We start from the raw sequence: 7,500 nt of genomic DNA on the forward strand, positions 1-7,500 counted from the left end.
TAAATATATATATATATATATATATATATATATATATATATATATATATATATATATATATATATATATTATATATATATGTCATATATTAATATATATATATATATATATATATATATATATATATATATATATATATATATATATATATTTACACATGTATACACACACACACATATAAATTTTATATATATATATATATATATATATATATATATATATATATATATATATATATATATATATTTATATATTTGCCACCAGCCAAAAACTGTTCTCTCTCAGAGATCCATCATAATATCTGCATCATTCCCCAATATCCAGTCAGTCACAAAACCTGTCTTTAGTAAAACTTTTGTAAAATCTTCGAGCAACTATTTTCTTCCTAAGAACCCTGTAGGGAAGTATTGTCGTCCTTGCACATCACGCGGTGTACTGTAGGCATTACTTTGCAGCGTCCCTTCGGCCTCTAGTTGTAACCCCTTTCAGATCTTTGACTGTACCTCCGTTCATATGCATGCTATCAGAATCGTGATGACAATGATAATGTTATGCAGTAGTTTGATTACATAATAAAGTTAATATTTATGGCGAGTATCAGAATCATGAGGATAATAAGATTATACCGTAGATTAATTACATACTGAAATTAATATTCATAGCAAGTATCAGAATATGATGATAATAAGATTATACCGTAGATTAATTAAGCTACATAATGAAATTAATATTCATTGTTCTATAAAAATGATGCCAAGATTATGCTGTATATTAATTACGTAATTCAATTAATATTTGATTATATTGTAAAAATTATGACAATAAGAACATACCACTGATTAATTATACAAAGAAATTAATATCCATAGCGAGTATCACAAAATTACAATGATAACAGAATTAATATACATTGGATTAGAATAATTATAACGATAACAAGATTATAGCTTGTATGGTCCTGGAAGCTGTACCGGCGTCGATTATAATGACCATAAAAATCATGAAAATTGCAACATTATTGCAGTAACAGCAGTCACGTGTCTGGGCTATAATAACGCCAGGTGTTGGACATTGCCTCAACCCCGAAAGCGTTTCCTGCAGCGGTTAATAACGCTCAAGGAATCTCGCATCAAAGGCATTGTTGCCTGCGTGTCTACGTCACAGGGGTGAGGGAGAAGGAGGAGGAGGAGGAGGAGGAGGAGGAGGAGGAGGAGGAGGAGGAGGAGGAGAAGGAGGAGGAGGAGGAAGAGGAGGAGGGAGAAGGGGAACTCCATTGCTAATTACATCGAGGGCTGGCATTAGACGTTTACGAGATGATCCATGATGTGCAGGCTGTTCTTCACAAATGATTTATATGCCAATGATTTCCCTACATTGTTATATATTTATTTATTAATTTGTTATTTTATGTTTTCTCTACAACTGATCTTTTCTATCTTATTTCCTATTACCTTCTGTCACTTCTTTCAAATGATCACCATATTCTTTGAACAAGATTTTATACAGCCTTAATGATAATGTCCATTTGTTTTCATACCTTACAGTACCAGACCATAAATGGCTAATTCTTTTTTTCTGTAATGAACATTAATATATATTGATTGATATTCTTTCAAAACTATATATTTTTTAACATATTTTCAAAATAGCAACTTTACTGCTATGTAAGAATGACCAGGGGTACCACCTGCTTTCCCATTTTCTTATATCGAATTTGAAACCCGCTTCCCTCACTTATTCAGAATCAGTGTTGGTAACACTGTGCACTCGAAGTATGTAGGTGCCATTTTCCACAAGACCAGAAATAGGTAGAATTTTCCCCTTCCTCTTCCACAAAAGAGATGAAAGGGGTTTGGGTCTCCATTGGCTATCGATTTCTAGTAATAGGTTACCAGAAAATAGTTCCCACTCTAGCATTGATCAAAGGAAAATGTGGCTGTCTTGTGGCCCAAGTGGGGGTTTTCAAGATATTTTTATCGGAGGAGATTCTGAGGCTGTGTTCTGCGAAATTATTTCTTGGGATCACATTTATTCCTTGGTGTTAGTTATTTAATTTATATGCAGATCTGCAGGCTGTCTCGGCAGTTATTAATAATTATTTACGGGGCAGAGGCCGAGACGGAAGGTCCTGTCGAAAACCATCTGGGATTGTTATAAGAAATTACTGATATATTTTTCCCGTCCGTCTCGACACGACGCTTATATATTTTATTTATGGGACGGAGAGAAAACCATCCTAGAATGGTGTAAGAAATTACTGACATATTTCTCCCGTCTCTTAAAAAGAAAAGTGAGCTAATTGCTTCTCATATTTTCATTATTTAGCAGAATAATTGAGCTACATTTCAATTACAAAATGCAGTATGAAGCATGGCTATCTCCGGTTGCCCTTTGAATCCTAATTATATAAATCTTTTTCATGTTGTCATTACAGACTCGCTAATTACTCTCTCTCTCTCTCTCTCTCTCTCTCTCTCTCTCTCTCTCTCTCTCTCTCTCTCTCCAAGATTCTGTTTCAGTTTTTTTTTAAATATGCTCTCAGACTTTTCATTTATTTGAGAAATGACAGAAAGCCCTCTCTATCTCTGTCTCATTAATTTTTATTTATACTGGGAATTAAAAATCGAAAACTAAAAGTCTGAAACAATCATTAAACACGAAATGTCTTGAAAATTAAAAGTCTGGAATAAGCCTTGAACACCAAAAACCATAAACTAAAAGTCTAAAATAAGTCTTGAAAACTAAAAGCCTTGAAAAAAGACTGTCTGAAATAACTCTTCAAGACCAAAAGCCTTGAAAACTATAAGTGTGAAATAGCCTTGAAGACTAAAAGCCTTGAAACTAAAAGTCTGAAATAAGCCTTGAACACTAAAGTCTTGCAAACTAAAAGTCTAAAATAAGCCTTGAACACTAAAAGCCTCGCAAGCTAAAAGTCTGAAATAAGCCTCGAAAACTAAATATGTGTAAGCCTTGTAGACTGAAAGTCTGAAATAAGCCGTGAAAACTAAAAAGCCTGAATAGACCTGCGCTGATGAACCCGATAACGAGTTCTGTCAACTTCCCGTCTGAGCTCATGTTTACAAATGGGGGATCCGAGGGCGAGTCAGCCTCGTAGATATTTAATTTTCGCGAAGCTGGCGATTTTAATTTCGCGAGGTTTGCGAATTTTGCCGTGGCTAATGTCTGTTACGTCTTTGTAATAATTAACTTGGCGATTATCCAATCTAAGTTTGTAATTATGGACTGGGGATAGGGATATTACAAGAGACTACCTAAGAGCATTAAGGTAATATGATGGGTAGTTTAGAGATTACCTGAGCTCATTAAGATGAGCATTTCAGAGGTTGTCTGAGCTCATAAAGTTGTATAGCGTGGGAGGTTTTTCAGAGATTACCTGAGCTCATTAAGGGGAGGTGAGTATTTATTTGGCAGGTTTTCAAAGATTACCTGAGATCGTTAAGGGAGGTAATTTGGGGGGTTTTTCAGAGATTAACTGAACTCATTAAGGGGTAATTTGGGAGGTATCTCAGAGATTACCTGAGCTCATTAAGGGAGGCAATTTGGAGGGTATTTCAGAGACTACCTATCCTCATTAAGGGAGGTAATTCGGAAGTCATTTCAGGGATTACCTGAGCTCATTAAAGGAGGTAGTTTGGGAAGTTTTTGAGAGATTACATGAGCTCATTAAGGGAGGTAATTTGGGAGTATTTCAGAGGTTACCTGAACTCATTAAGGAGGCAATTTGGCAAGTACTTCAAAGAATACCTGAGCTCATTAAGATGATAATTTGAAAGGTATGTTAGAGATTACCTGAGTTCATTAAGGGCGGTAATTTTGAAGGCATCTCAGAAGAATTGTCTCTTTCTCATCGTTTTCTAAGTAAGGGAATAGCCTGATAGGTTATATTATATATATATATATATATATATATATATATATATATATATATATATATATATATATATATATATATATACTGTATATAATAGCTGACAACCTGGAAAAAAAACTGAATGACAGCCGATAAACTCTCTTTTCCCCTCTTTCTCCCTCCCTCTCCTCCCTCTCACCTCTCTCTCTCTCTCTCTCTCTCTCTCTCTCTCTCTCTCTCTCTCCTTTTCCTATTGAGATAGTTGCTTCAGTTACATTGCCAGCATTTTTTACATTCTATATTTCACCCCTTCTTACCCACATTCCTATCGGGGCTGAACTTGGACTTAAAGGGCATTGGAAATGTTACTAATCATCTCAGAGACCTCGAAAACTATGGGTTAGACACTAATATCTGTCATTTTTTGACATTTTATTTTTCACCCTTTCTCACACACAACCCGCTCCCCTTTCCTATCGGGCTGAACTTGGGCTTAAAGGGCATTGGGAGTCTTCTTCTTCTTCATCTTCTTCCGACCTTATTAGTCCCACTGTATAGCAGGGTCAGCCACTCGAGTCAACTTTCTCCATTTATTTCTATTCCTTGCATCTTCTTCACCCAGTCCCACCTCACCCATATCTCTCCTCAAAACCTCCATCCATCTGATCTGCTGACGCCCTACACTCCTCCTCCCATCACTGGCATGTTCTTAGCTCTCTTGATTGGTTCCACCTCCTCTCTGCTTATTACGTGGCCATAGTATCTCCAACAAGCTTCCCTAGCCTTGTCCTTTACATTACATATGCCACACATTCTTCTTATACCTTGACTCTCCCTCCTTTCCAGTGGTGATATTCCAGCAATCCATCTCACCATCCTCATCTCGGTTCTTTCCAACAGTCCCTCCTCTTTCCTCTTTCCTCTTAAGTGCTTTAGCACTGTACCATCTTCCACTTGAATGTTTACTTCTTCATGTCCTTCTCTACTACTAATCATTAGCTCTGTCTATCCAATGTTCACTTTAAATCCTTTCCTTTCTAGGGCTCCTTTCCATGCTAAAAACCTTTCTTGCAGTTCTTCTTCTGTGTCTGCTATAATGACTAAATCATCAGCAAACAACAGATCCCACCGTTCATCGTTGTTCCTTAATTCTGATGTCAGTGTGTCTATAACGACGAGGAACAAGAATGGACTCAGAGCTGATCCTTGATGGAGGCCCTCCTCTACAGGGAGTGTCTCATTCTCCCCATATTTTGTTTGTACAGTAGTTCTTGCACCCTCACACATCATCTTCACTAACCTTACCAACTTCTCTGGTACTCCTCTCTTTCTCAAACACCAATAGACTACTCTTCTTGGTACCCTGTCATACGCCTTTTCAAGTTCCACAAAACACAAGTAAACTTTCCTGTTTCCTTCTAGATACTTCTCTTTGACTTGTCTTACTATAAAAACACCATTCACTGTGCTCTTTCCTTTCATAAACCCAAACTGCTGCTCATGTATATCTATCAGCTCTCTCAACCTTCCTTCTACTCTTCTTTCTAGTATCTTGAATACATGCTCCAAAAGCTTTATTCCTCGGTAGTTCCCACAGCTTAACACGCCTCCTTTTTGTTTATACATTTTAATCATCCAACTAATGCTCCAGTCCCTTGGCATTTCCTCTACATCCCACATCTTTTCCAATAGTGTGTGCACCCGCTCTTTGCCTACATTTCCCAATGCTTTAATCATTTCTGTTGTTACCTCTGACTTTCCTGCAGCTTTATTTACTTTTCCTTCCTTTATAGCATTCTCGACTTCACTTACTCTGATGTTTGCTATTGGTCCTTCTACTGGAGGAACATTTTCCAGTTCTTCACACTCATTCTCATTGTTTAATAGTTGTGAAAAATAGTCTTTCCATCTTCTCCTGACTTCCTCTTCCTCAATTAAGATATTTCCATTTTCATCTTTAATAATTCCTACCTCTCCTATATCCTGCCTGTCGTTTGGGAGTGTCACTATTTATCTCAGCGATCTCGAAAACTGTGGATGAGATACCAATATCTGTCGTGTTTAGTTATTTTTTACGTCACCCTCTTCCCACCCCAACCGCCCTGGTGCCAGTTATTGCGGACTGTCACTCGATGGGCCGGAGTTCAATTCCCTGGCCGGCTGATGAAGAGTTAGAGGAATTTATTTCTGATGATAGAAATTCACTTCTCGCTATAATGTGGTTATAATGTGGTTGGGATTTCACAATAAGCTGTAGGTCCCGTTGCTAAGTAACCAATTGGTTCTTAGCCACGTAAAATAAGTCTAATCCTTCGGGCCAGCCCTAGGAGAGCTGTTAATCAGCTCAGTGGTCTGGTAAAACTAAGGTATACTTAACTTTTTTTTTTGGTGCCAGTGATGTCTTACCCCCACATTATTCTTTTCCAGATAGTAAGTCATATGTATACCGAAATGAGGTATGATAAATTCGTAGAGTTTATTAGTTACTAAGTCTGCAGGCAGAACGAGCCCCGTTTCAGGGAAGCCCTTCCCACCCCAACCCCCATGGTGCCCTTTGGTGCTAGTGATGCCTTACCCTGGTTGAAATTGCTCAATGCGTTTCAGAGTTATGCTGGAACACACACACACACACACACGCACACACACACATTCAGAATCACCCTTTTTTCATGGTCCATAATCGTAGCAGCGTTAATTGTATTTAAAACCAGAACTGTCATTCTGTTGTTAATCGCTTTCTTTTGTCCTTCCACAGGAAACTTGAGTCAAAGGACAAGTGACGTCATCAGACTATAAGGTACTGTGACCTGCCTTTCGAGAGTTAAATTTTTCTCAATTTATTTTAATTGAAAAGTCCTCCTTAATGCTGACGTTTATTCCTTAGACTAATCTACCGCTACCTTGATTTTAATTTATGATACTCTCTCTCTCTTCTTTAATACTTTACACCTTATTTAGGCTGTATACTTAAAATAGACATTTTTTTACTTAATGATATAACGAATTTAAGAAGCGAATACATAATCGAGAAAGCCTCGATGAGGAATCATTACTGAAATTTTTTCTGAATGTAACTCATGCAAGTCGATATATATGTATTTATATACATATATATATATATATATATATATATATATATATATATATATATGTATATATCTATGTGTGTACATATATGTATATATATATGTGTGTGTGTATGTATATTCATATGTACATATTTATATATAAATATATATATATACAGTATATATATATACACATTCACACACGTGTGTGTGTATATATATATATATATATATATATATATATATATATATATATATATATATATATATATAATATATATATATATATATATATATATATATATATATATATATATATATATATATATATATATTTGTATGTAATCGAGATAACAAAAATATATCTTAAATAGGAACAACCAATATCTCACCTTCCTGTAACTCCAATGGTGGGGGAAATCGTGTCACTATTGGCCATCGATTGCCAGTAATGGTGTCACTGTAATTGCCTCTCACTCTGCAGTTTTGACCTATAGGACCTCACCAGGAAATATCGCTCACGTTTTGCTAGAATTAATATCCTTCGGTTATAAGAAATTC

At 36.1% G+C, this 7,500-nt stretch overlaps 1 long non-coding RNA gene across 1 annotated transcript in view; it reads left to right on the plus strand.

The window, feature by feature from the left end:
- Positions 1-7,500, plus strand: part of LOC136833556 (uncharacterized) — a 231,930-nt gene that overhangs the window by 50,142 nt on the left and 174,288 nt on the right. Inside the window, exon 2 of the long non-coding RNA XR_010851504.1 lies at positions 6,627-6,668. This is a non-coding gene — a long non-coding RNA (uncharacterized lncRNA). The remainder of the gene's footprint in view (positions 1-6,626; positions 6,669-7,500) is intronic.

The sequence above is a fragment of the Macrobrachium rosenbergii genome, chromosome 51 (genome assembly GCF_040412425.1).
Source record: "Macrobrachium rosenbergii isolate ZJJX-2024 chromosome 51, ASM4041242v1, whole genome shotgun sequence".
NCBI lineage: Eukaryota > Metazoa > Arthropoda > Malacostraca > Decapoda > Palaemonidae > Macrobrachium > Macrobrachium rosenbergii.